Genomic DNA, 13457 nt, shown 5'->3' on the forward strand with positions numbered 1-13457 from the left:
GCATTTTACTAAACAAAGAAAATTAAATAAAAAAAGCCATAAATGCCACAAATACATATTGTTGCTATGTATTAATAACAATTTAAAAAGTGTAAAGGTTCAAATGCATGTGTTCTATCATTCTCTTCAAAATGAATGCTGTTAACATATCGACACGCAACTTTGACTGTCAGAAAAACAGAAAGTATCCGTGGGTTTTCAACTCAGTCACTCTATTCTGTGTGTCTTGTTTTTATTTTTTAATCACCAAAGATAAAGCATTTTCTCTAATGACATTCTGTAAAAAAGAAAAAGTCAAGGTCTCCCTGTGAAGGCATCAGTGACGCTGCTGTGAAAAAAAGATTCGGCAAACTGTTCACACAAAGCAGATAGTAGCCAAGTATGGAAACAAATTCTAAATATAAATAGTAAAGTATTATGTACATTTTGTAGCTTTACTATTATTTTATTTTATTATCGATTTGATGACGCCTTTGGGCAAAGAATTGCACATGTTTATTCTAGGCTTCCAGCTTGGGGTTCAGAGGGTCACTGTTAATTATTTCGATTCTGATTATAGGATTATTAAAACCAGGGCTTTGGCGATTTTAATAAGCAATGCACTAATGCAACTTGTACAGATAAATATGCACAACAAGCTTTCCTGGCAAGAGCAACTAGAAAGATTCTAGCGGTGAAAATTACATCCCCCCCCCTGAACGAGAATTTCCTCAAGACTGAATCGTATTACAATTTTCACTGTGTAAATCCCTGAAAGATCCATGGGATTGCTGTTTAAGTTGAAAGCAGCAGCGAGAACATTTGTATTCCTCAATAAGACTCCCCTTAGGTTTCTTTTTATTTGGACCACCTCCAGAACTGAGAGAAATCACTGACAGAGGAAGAAGAATTTTAACCCTGACCACGAGTGTCACTGCCTGCTACATCAAGGAGCTGATGGCTGTTTAATTGTGGGTTTATTTATGCTTAATCACCGGACAGGTAAGCTGCGATGAAACATCCATTGTGTCAGGGGAGATGCAAATGAATTTTTTTTTATAATTCAAGCTTGAATGGGACCCAGTGCCTCGCCTCAATATTTAAACGATCTCCATCCTGGACGAAAAAAGAGAATAGCGAAGATGACGGTTTCTGCCTCGGCTACTAATCAAAGGACATCAACTTAAAAAGAACAAGGACTGACAACACTGACTGTGGTGTGTTTGAAAAGTGTAATATTTCTGTATTAAGTTCAGAAATGGAATAAAGAACCATTATTGTTATTTTGATGTAAAGAACCGCTGACACTTTGACAACGCTCAGTGTCTATTAACGTGATCGTTTGACAGTCCGCACTTTGGGTTCGAAAGACGGGGGGGGGAGCGAAAAATCTTTTGTTTGCAAAGGCCTCATTACTCAGTGACCTCCGACACAGATGTTTGTGAAGCATTAGCTCTACCAGCCAATCTGAAGACCGACTGAACTACCCAAACTATGTGCCACAGTCTCTTTATCTCACTGTCAGTTGATGTCTGGTAGTTTCAGTAAACATGCAAACAAAAAAGCAGCCCAATTTCGCCTCCTCAAAGAACAACTGCAAACTAATTTATTTCCTGCATCACTCTGAAGCGATATGGCCGACTGTGGAGCTGCTTGTTACTCCCCACTGGAATACATTGCAGTTTGTCAGTCCTCTTCAACCCCTCTGTCTTAATTCCTTTTTGTTTTCTGCCCAGGAATTCCAGAAAGTCGTATTATTCTACACCAAAGAAGGGCAGGAAGACGCCATTAAGCAGGAAGAAGAAAGGCCACCATTATCCATCTTTCTTATTATTGCTCTCCACTGACAAAACATAGTTATCTTCACTTCCTCTCTATATTTATGCATCTTCACAATGAAGGGCAGGTGAAGGAGGACAACTAAATGATGCTCGTCTGTACCGCCTGACCACTGATAATGACCGTCCTATCACGGAAATGTCTTCGTCCTCTCTCCCAACGCTGAGGAAACATCAAGAACAAACACAGCCGAAACAAAGTCCAAAGAATCAAGACTCGGCGTGTTGCTCGGGTTATGAGTGATGTTTCCATCCACTCCTTTTGTCAGGTCAGCAGATTGTTTTGGGGAGGAACAGGGCTGAGCAAACCCCTGGTGTTTAACTGGGTTTAGACCTGCGAGACAGGTACGGAGCTGGTCGATAAGCCGCTAACAGGTCGGCTTCTTCTGGAGGAAGGAAAAAGAAAGTAGAACTGAATTACAGGGGATATAAATGAGGCTTATCAAACGCATTTCTTTTTTGTCATCTCTTCTGTCTATCAGCATCACAGACAAATCTTTTTCATCTTCATTTCTCCTCTGCTCCCCCATCCGGTCCACGTGGTCCTCTGAAGCCGACTCAGGCCCGTCATATCTCCGTTGCTTTTTTCCTCAAATGCGCCCCACTCTCCCCCCTAATCCTTCTTCCAGACTTATCTCACTCAGTCTGTGACAGTGTCTCTTTTATTTTAATATTATTTTATTATCTTTTTAGCATTCTTGCTCCTCCACCTCCTTCCCGGTGCCCTTTTCTGATCCATCATTTTCCATCACTGTGCCGCCAGTGCTATCATGAATAATGAAAAAAAAAATCACAGCATTGAAAAAGCAACCCCTTCTTTTTTTTTCTTTCTTTTTTTTTTAAAGCTGAGTCAGCTCCCACAGCGCTGATGGTATTTTCCTCTGGCTGAATATAAAGTCTTGGAGGGATGTGGATGTACATAACACTACAAGAAGGATGGTGTTTGGATACAGAGGGGGGACAATGAGAGAAGTAAATCAACGTGGCTTCGCTGCACGCTCAAACTTCATGCGGATGCAAATGCAGTATTTCTCAGTCGGCACTGCATGTTTATGTGCATGTGTGCTGTTTGTATGCATAGGTACTGCACATTTAGTGAACATACAACACAGATGAGTGACATACATGTACAGATCTTTTGAACGTCATGTTTCCTATTTTCTTCACACATCCCACTGGATGCAACTTCGCCGCATGCCGTGAATATTTGTCATTTTCTCATCAGTACATTTGGACCCGAGCTCACACCAGCAGCTGAAACAAACATTGTTTATTAGTTTTGTTTGTTAGCTTTCGAATCCCAGATCACTAATATGTGTGCATGTTTTTGTGTGCGTGAGTCAGAATGCCTCCTGCCTGCTATCAGAGCTTTCTGTCACTGTGGACTGGGGGTAAGCTTGCTTTTCTGATCCAGTCAGATTAGCTGTGATCTTAACAGATCCTGTCTGATCCTCGCTGCACAGTGGTCTCTAAACATGCTCCTATCAACTTTTTTAACACCAATTCAAAGAGTGGCTTAGGCTGCAGTTGACACTCTCTTTATAAATAATGCAACACGCAGTGCATGAAGGAATATTAATGCAGTCTAATCTTTAGGAAACATCATGTATAAGATGTTCCCCCTGTATGGTTTTGTTGTTGATCCTGGCACTGTTGCTTCAAGCTCCAGATTATTTTTGTTATCTTTAAAATCATTTTAAGGTTGTTCAGAACCACTGCTGAGTTTTGTCCTTGCTTTTTGCTATATTGTCACCCTGCAGAGGCAATGGTATTAGCAACAGGGTAATAGAAGGCTGCAGAATAAGCGTGACAGGTGGTGCCAACAGCAGACACAACATGCATGCATATACATCCATGAATTACCGTTGGCTGCACTGGACCATAATTTACATATCATCAAATCTAAAAGGGCACATGACCACACTGTCTGCACTCTGTGTTTGTGTTTGGTAGGTGTTATACTGTATTTGTTTGGTCCTGTTATCAGCCAGGATGTGCTATTAATCACCAGGTCATTACTAATACAATACTATGCAAAACTTTATTTACACGACTCTTCAAGTAATCCCCTCAGGGAGGCATCTGATAACGGTCGGGGTCCTACTTATTTATTGGATTTGCTTTTATCCTGTTCACCTTTTGCAGCCCTCAGGTCTTCTGTTACTGGCCTTTCAATTAAGCTGGAAGCCAGAACAAAACCCACAGCGAGGCATCTTTGTTATTGTGGTCCATGTCTTTGAAACAGCCCTCCTGAAGACCTGGGGAAAGCACAGAGTGTACCTTTTTTTCTTTCTTTTTTTTTTTTTTTCACATTTAAAGCAAACTCTACACCTGCCTTTTAAATCGGGCTCTTCATTGGTTTCATTCATTAATTTCTATATTTTATATATTTGTCAGTTTCTTTTTACTTTTTGGTCTCATTCTTTTCATCTTATGATACTCCATTCTATAATTATCTTTTTCCTTTAGGTGCTATTTTCTTTTTTCTTTTTTTTTCTTATCATGCTTTTATTTATGTTAGTGTTTCCTCAGTTCCTCAGTCATTGGATATTGTCTTCATTTAATCATTCATTCATTCTTTCGCGCATTCATCTATTTATTTATTGATTTGATTCTGTAAAGTATTTTGTGTCACATTATATTTGCAGGTATGTGCTATACAAAAAAAGCCCAACTGACTAATTCGGCCCAAATTAATTCTGCAGCATGACTATGATTCCAGCCAGAGCGAGTCATTAAAATAAATATATATCTTTAGTGACAAGAAGAACAAGGAGTCCTGCAGCAGACTAGTGTTTGGAACATGTGACAAGGACATCAGAATCAATATTCTGATGCTAATATTGACTTAATTTGGGCTTTTTTTGTTGACTACACTTTGTATGAGGGGAATTGATCCATAAAATTCATGAACTATGATTAGAAACTTCCTCACCTGTACATTAGACTCTACTATAGCTATAGGGTTGTGTTTAATGGTACCCTGGTATAATCGGCACAACTGTTCAACATACATCAAAAAACCAGACATACATCAAAACTGGAGCATCAAAACTAAAGGAACTTTTCCTGCTGCAGTTACATTTGGCTATTTGCGATCAGCGGCTGCATTATCTCACCACCAGAAGTTTTGGTCTCGGTGATGTTAGCCTGTTTCATTTCGTGATGAGATGCAGGTTCGGTCTGGCCCTCGGGTCCCTTCAGAGACCTACCGTTGAGCTCTGTGTCCTTCAGAAGATCTTCTCATCTGTAGATGTCTCTAACTCTGCTGATTGATCTGTCTCGCTTTCACTCAGTTTCTTTTTTTTTTTTTTTTCTGACGTATTCCGGGTGCCTTCATGTCTGCTGCTTTCACTCTCTTTCTGTCATACACAGTGAGGGATGAGTAAATACAAGATAGATGTAGCGTTCAGTGCTCACCCTCACAGTCTATTTGGCATCGTTATACCAAAAAAACCATGATGTTTTAACATGTTCTTACCAGGATACACATTTACTTTCTTCCACCAGAACAGAGTGATTACTGAGCCTGTGGCATTTTCAAATGTGCTTGAGGATAAATGCCAAACATGACTCTAACAGCCTTGTTCCAAATGCTGTGTATTACTCACAAGAATGACTGTACATTTTTAATGGAATTTGTGTTTTCCAAAATCCCTAATGTTGATTTTACCCTGCTTTGTGTCACAGCGTTCTCTCCACTTGACACAAAATAAGAACCATGTGATTTCTGTAAGTAAAACGTCCCTCACTGGCCTTTGTGGCCCACAGCAGAAGGTCTTTAAGGCTACTACAATGAAAAGTATTGACTAAGTTTTTGTTTAAAAATGTTAATCAAGCTTCAGCAGTGCACAACATTCTTAAATAAATCATTTTCATATGGGTATTCCAAGGTCCTCCCTTATGCTACCAACAGAAAACACAAATACGAGCAGAAGTTTGAGTTGTGGCTTTGCTGTTTTATGCTTCTGCCAAGCAGTCAAGTTACACTTAGACTCATATAATATATGTAGTGCAGTGTAGTGGGCTACACGACATATGTGAAGTAAGGTAAATTAACTCAGACACATCATGTTCCGATTGTTTTTGCTGCTTTATACAAAGAGACGTGTACATGATAATGATAAACTCACATGGTTGTCATTCTACAAGAGAACTCTGTTTGATAGAACACCATAAAGGTTCTTGGATACGCCAGCCTTTATTTATTTAGTTAGTTTTTTGACGTGCAGGCTCCACATGCGCTCGGTGAAATGACGTACGAACAAGAATCACTAAAAGATGTAGTTGCAAAAAGAAACACGTCAGTCGTATTAAAATATGATAGAAACAGAATGATGACGTTGACCGAAAGTAGGAACTCTGTTAGAAATGTTCTGTAACTGTTGCCATGACGCAACAAAACTAATAGTTAGACCAAATAAATCAGCACCACAGAGTCACTACAGATAGAATTATTCACGGCATCTAATGAATATTTCTGTATTTTGTTATATAAATCTTCTCTAAACCACTTCTTTTTTATTTTATTTTTTTAAATGTCACACAGCCCTGGTTTAGCTGACTTATGATCTTTTGGATCATATCGTGCTATTAGAAATGTGTGAAATTTTGTCAGAAATAGAAATTCGGCCAGAAAAGTGTTTAGTGATCTTAAATGGTTGAAAAGCCGGATACGGACATTGATCCAAGACATTGGTGCTCAGGAGTCCAATTGATGTGACCTTTAAAGATTAATGATCCACTCAAGATTGACCTTCGACCAACAAAATCTTATCAGTTCTTCAATGAGTTTGAATGAATGTTTGTGGCAAATTTTACGAAAATCGCTCCAGGCATTCCTAAAATAATGCCATACATTAAAATGAGGCAGGCATATGCATGGATGGATGGAAAACTCAAACAGTGCCTCCAGCCATGGCTGTCACCTGCATGGAGGTATAAGGTAAATACTAGGGGGATGCTCAGCGGTGTATGATCAGCTAGGCTCTACAAAAGGCTGTATTCTCTGAATTTCTACTTTACTAGTGTTGAGCAGAGAAGCTATTTTCCACTGCTGGAGGCATAAGGCACGCGCTTAACCAGTAATGTGGCCTGTAAACTAAACTTTCATTCTTCAGTTTTCATATAGGAACAAGACTTTAAGATGCCTCCAAGTTAGTGGAGGTAACTTCACTCTCATAAGTAACTTCAGTAAAAAAAAAAAGCTGCATACTACCTCCCAATATCCTCGGCTTTTCTCCTGTTATACAATCATCCCCATCAAAACTAGTTAGTTTAACCGTCAATTATGTTCCATTTGCTGCTCGGTGGAAAAAAGAACAGATGTCAGGGGTTTGGAACATGGGGAACTCGGAGAAAAAAAAACATGTATGTAGCTCCCATCTTTCTGGTTATAATTCAACAAAAAGTTTGAAGAATCAGTTCTGGATGGAATCATTGCACAAAGAACCTCAATTTAAATCATGAGATTGCTGTTGACGTGAATCTTTACAGGTCATGTCTTTAATAGAATCCTGCAGCTAATAGATGAGGTAACAGCTGAACTTTTACAGTTTTATGCAGCCGGGCACTGATGCGATGTCTGCGTATGTCTCCGGAAAGACACCCTGCTGTTGCGTGCAATTGAAGCCTATTGTTGTCCGGTTGTTCATTCACTTTAACTCTGCTTTGCTTTCACCCTAATGGACAATGGTGAAGTGCAGCAAAAGACAGAAAGCATGAGCCTGAGCTGATTTTCAGCCAGAGGCACGGGAGCCATGCTGCCTTCCAATTCAGGTGAATAAGTACTAAAAGTGCAAAGGAGTGTAGATGTAATGTGAAACTTTTACAGTACAGAGGCTATGAGGGAAACCACAGTGAGCCTGGACAAGAGTTACAGCTGCAGCTCAACATCAAACTGTACCCTTTGGCTGAAAAGCCTCCTTCTATAGGTGTGACTGAATTCACTGTGTGAAGAACGGCAGTGCAGAGTGATTAGTAGCATATATATTTATTAATAGAACATCGTTAGAGCGCCGCATTGAAACAGCAGCAACCTGTCTGGTTACACTGTGCTTTGTTTAACACTGTGCATACCTCAAAATGTTTCACTACTTCTGCTTTATTTTATGATGCTGCGGTGGGCTACACTGTCATGCATCAGTGTAATTTTGGTCTATCGGTACTTTAATCAGTCCAGCTGTCTACACTGCCAGTGTAAGGGCCTGTGTGTTTTTTACTATGCTGCAGCCAAAAAGTGTATTTTACACCTAAGTACAGTCCTTTTTTTTGTGCATTTTACATGCTGAACTACAGTGAATGTGTGTCGGGCTCAGAGTGCTTCCAAAAACAAGCCATCTTACAGCTCAATACTGTGTCTTCATGCCTCCTGTGTAGAAACAGAAGGAGCAACATAGCTGTTCTTGGAACTCTGCTCGCGCTGTTCAAACTGCACCTTCTGTGTAGACGCATGGTACGATTAAATTTGGATATTCTTTCTTTAACTCTCCAATGTGTTTGTCATGTTTGTCAAGCATCAGTAACACGGTCTCGTTGGCAACAGAGGCGAAGGCACTCGATCTGAGAGCAGCCTCAGAGGTATCTGACAGAGGCCCTCATGGCGCCGTGAGGCCACCAAGGAGGTCAGTGTTGATGTTTGTGCAGCAGAGGACAGAGGTTTCTCCTCTGCTTTGTCTTTGTACCACTACATAGGCCAACACACAGTTAATAATGAAAGAAGGTACTCTGTAAATGTAATCCAATACTGTTTAGACACAACATGCTTTATCAAATATCTGTGAGTTTGTGAATGTTTTCTTGCAGATTACATTTTAGTAACCTTTATGTCCTGAACAATTCCATAGAGATAAACTGAAGAGAGGAACGACAGCATCTCTGTATGTTAACATACAAGATAGAGAACCCAGCCGGACTTCCCTTGCTTAACAAATAATGCTCTTAGCTGTTGCAGGAGCTGACAGAAAGAACGGCGCATCACATTTTGTTTTGATTCAGGTGTTTAATAAATGATCTGCAGAGGAGCTCAGAGGAAGCTGTTTCCAAGCAGCGTTTGACTTTTCCCAGCGACGTTGATGACAATGAAACACAAACCAGTCAAGTATGACAAATGAATTTTGCCCGTACACATACACAAACAAAGGCACATGCACACAAACTTTGGTTTTTAATTAAGGGAGGCACAGTTTTAATGCATTTTTAAAGCAAAGAGTTGTTCTGTTTCCTGTTAACTCATTTTAATCCTCTTCTTGCCGAGTCAAACGCTGACAACTCTCAAGAAGTTGTAGAACAAAAAGTAGAACAGTGATTTTCATTCACGTACAACAACTTTTTAGAAAAGATTAATTGTTTAACAGTGCTTTAGGTGAATAGATAATAAGTAATCATGATCAACTGGTTTCTGGCAACATTAAGCCATATTTAAAGCATCTTATTCCTTAAACAATATATCTAGTGGCTGTGCACTTTCAAGTACATTTACATCTATTACTTGTTTAAATAAGTATTCAACTTCAAACGTCAAACACTTAGATTGCCACAAAAATAATCTATAAAGAACAGTTTCTGATGGTTTATTATTGTGCGGATTATTTGTGCAATTACTCAGAATATCATGGGTTATTTTTTTTCTTTTAAAACAACCTTTTCACTATTCTGTCTTTCAAATTTATCTTCCAAATTACTCTCTGATGACTTAGCCAATATAAACGTCCAAAGGGCTTGAATGGCAAAACCATTTCATCCAGTTACATGCTTAGTGTGTCAGTCAGGACATCAGTGCTGCTGAGTGCTTTTCAGGAGCGCTTATTTAAAATTTGTCCTGGAAAGCTGCTTGTGCGTTTATAGCTGCAAGGTTCAGGCAGTTGGAGCACCTGTATGGAACTTCCTCATTAGTCCTAATTTATGTTGTGATACCAAGTGCATATGTTTTGACCTTTTTTCTAATTTCCATGCTCTGGTTCTGCTTTTAAATAATGGGAGTCATGAATGGCACAAAATCTAATCCGTCTTCATTAGTAGCTACATCTTTATGAGCTGAGCTGCTGTCATAAAAACCTTCCAACATCACAGAAAATGCTGATTGGAGTTAAAAGTGTTACCCAGGTGCTGCAACGTCATTCTACTGTGACAATCAGCCAAACAGACACACTTCTGTACCACTGTGTCTGAGGTCAAGCATGGTAACGGTGACACATTACTGCCACCATGTGGTTAAACTGGGACCATCACTTTCATGCGGCTCATTCCTATTGAAAAAGTTTACATTATTACATACTTATACACTTTTTAAATAACAAATATTTCACTACTGTGCTTCATGTCTCAAAAGCGTAGCAACGTATGCGAGTCATTCTCCATTTGTGGTGCCACAAACACATCAGCTACACTGATTTCAGTCGTAGTAATTTGTGATCAACCCTCAGAGCTGCTTCCTCTCTTTACATTTTATCACAGTTTCCTGTCAAGCCAGATCACACATGAAGTCTACTAGAATTTTTGCAATGCTTTCCTGTGGTACTGTTATATGTGTACTTTCTGTATTTCTTATCAGTGGTGTTATGACAGTTATTTGCACTGAGGAGACCAGAAGGGAAGTCAGTGATTTTGGAACCGTTTCAATGCAGTCATGCAGTCTGAAAACCCTACAAGAATATTTACTTTTTAAATTGCCTATGTCAAATGTAAGTTTACATTCTGTTGGATCCTGATATTAGTAGACCAGAATGTCTCAACGGGGCAGCTTGTTTTCTTCCTCTCCCGGCCAGAAACCAATAATATTCTTACCGACAACGAAGCAGTGAGCCTTGAGTACAGTTAGGCTTAATTATATGCTAAAAATTAACATTTTTTTTTGACAGCTATTTTTTATATAAAATCACATTTTAGTGGGAAAATGTGATTTCTGTACTAAATAAGCCAGTTCCAGTAAGTCTGGAGAGTACGATTTATAGTCCATCATTTAAAATAGTGTGTTGTGTTTGTCAAAAAGCTCCAAAAATTGTGATTATGAGACTTATTCATATTGGGATTTTGTTAATATTTCAGTTGCTCAGCCCTCGTTCCATTCTCCACTGGAAGGATTACTGTAGTGTTGTAGAGCTTACAATTAGGTGAGAGGTGTAAAGCTACATTTTTTAGAGCTTTTTTTATTTATTAAAAAGTGAAAAGATGGCAAAAAAGCAGACCAGGAAAGAATGAGCCAGGCTAAGGTGTAACATTCCCTCAGCTTATGTGTCCTCACTTTCTTTGCTTCGACTGACTGTCCTGAAAAATTGAGGGGGTAAAAAGCGTACAAAGCGTGAGACCTGCAAGCAAGCTTGGAAACACACAAGGGTCTCTGATGTGAGATGCTTCAAAGACCAGCAGGAGAACTGGAGCAAAGGTAGAACCCTGTCCAAGACGGAGGATGAATCAGACACTCCACTCACCTCTACAGGTCCCCAGTGAAAGCAAAAATGTGTCTGATCACAGCCACGGGGAGTCCTGCACTGCCACACACAACCTCCCTGAATATGTGTGTTTGCTGTGTGTGTGGCAGTGAGCAAGTGTGATCTCATGGACACAGCCACCAAAAGCAAAGCCTTCAGAGAGGCCCCATCAAGAGAGTTTAATTAATCAAAGGTAGCACAGCTTTGGTGCAGGTAGACCCACACAGCCCCTCCTGCAGCCGCAAAACACCCCAACAGCATCTCACACCAGACCTCCAAGGAGTTCTCTGGCCTCCGCTAGCTACTTCAACTGAACAAATTGGCCGAGCTCTTGCAAACAATTTAGCCTGAGCCCAGGTAATTCCATGGATGAATGCGAGTCTGAGCCAACTTGCTTCAACATTACATTCACATCCTCATTGCCCTCATGTTCAGGTCAAGATCGATAGGCTGACTGATTGAGTAAGGACAGATATCTTGGCAGCAGGCGGGATATGGGTATGGGATTGAGTATGGGAAGACATTGGCTCTCAAGAAACCAATCGATCTGACCTTTAAGGATCAATGGTCCACTCAAGACTAAGTGAAGAGGATCTGGCAGTTAAAATAGGTCCACCTAATATCAGAGAAAGAAATCTTCTTCCGTGGCCTCCTGGCAAATAAATACAGGGGTAATTTACTCACCAGAGTTCTGGTTTCTATTTCTTTTGTAAAGGGCTTGGCATGAAAATGAAGAGTTCCCTCGTGCTCATTCAGCATAGCACCATCAATCCCAGTGTTCTGTAATGTTACGGAATCAAGATAACTGCCACCATGGGCTGACTTTTTTGGCAAAGCTGTCATTTTATCGAGAGTTTCTCATATGCATCACAAGGGGCAGTAAAGACAGATTGGCAGAATAATTCTAGGCTCCTTGTCCCATAAGGCATTTATGAGAATAGAAACCACAGACGAGGGGCTCAGTTACAAAACAATACACTCACGCGCACACACACAACACAACACAACACAACAGACGTCAAGATGTCAGCGACGTAACACTGGAATGCTAATTGGATATTCTACAGACTGTATCGTAATTACATGAGAATGAACGGGGAGATAATGAGATTTTTTTTTTTGTCTTTGAAAGGTATGCTGTACTTGTAATTGCTTCCCTCTGTTTTATTTGTCTTTTAACTGTAGTTCATTAAACGTGTGAAGGAGTGAGAGAATAAAGAATGACAGTGTCTCCATAGCTTGCGCAGGTAATTATTATCCCAGGAGATAGTTTGCCAAGAAGACTGTGATGAACTGAGGAGCAGATGAATCTACAGAGGCCAAGAAAAGATATGCGAAGAGTTCAATATAAACTTACTTTCAGTGTGTCACCCTGTTGACATACAGCTTGTTGTGTTTCTCTAAAAAAATATTCCATATTCGCTTCACACAAAGCCGACAAACCACATTCTAAACCTTGAAGAGGTGATTTGAATGTTATAGAGGGCCAGGGTTATTAGGTTGTGGAGGGCAGTAACATATTATTGAGACAAGTAAAAAGTGGTGAGCTCAATCTAGCGCCGATACACTCCGTTGACCTTGCTTTTATAGAGCGGGGCAGTTCATTAAAGGAGCAAGGTCGAAGGTGGGCCATTTGCTGGATTATTGACAATGGAGCGCCTTCTGACGACATACTTGAAAACAAAGACGGAAGAGATGCAGCAGGCTCACTGGGGCCAGCGATTCAAGGTAAGAATGTACGTTTAGAAAGTAGTCATCCAATGCCTCATGGGCCCAAATGAGGTTTACACATTGATGAAAAGAGAAAAGTAACCTTGACTAATCTTTAGCAGCTCATTAGCAGTGTGTTATCAAGTGGACCGGTGAGTCTGACAAATGCAGGTTGAGAGGAAAAGGACTGGAATGGGTCCTGGGGTACAGCTTTAGATATAGTTCCAGGAATTTCTCTTCACAAGTCTGAACCAGGTACATTTCACATGCTGTCTTTAATGTCTTGCTCTACTGGTCATCTGGTGACTTGTCTATACTGCTGCATCATATTAATGACCTGAAGCAAGAGAAGAGCAAACGTGAGGATGTGGTAGGCGACAGAGGTCAGGAGCTAGTGGGAGGAGATGGTTTTGGTTTTTGGAGATGCAGAGAGTACTAAATTATTTTACTCAAGTAAAAGTAATGTTACTCTGGTTAAACTGTGCTAATGTTACATCTGCTA

The sequence above is a fragment of the Stegastes partitus genome, unplaced genomic scaffold (genome assembly GCF_000690725.1).
Source record: "Stegastes partitus isolate 25-593 unplaced genomic scaffold, Stegastes_partitus-1.0.2 Scaffold200, whole genome shotgun sequence".
In the NCBI taxonomy this organism is placed as follows: domain Eukaryota; kingdom Metazoa; phylum Chordata; class Actinopteri; family Pomacentridae; genus Stegastes; species Stegastes partitus.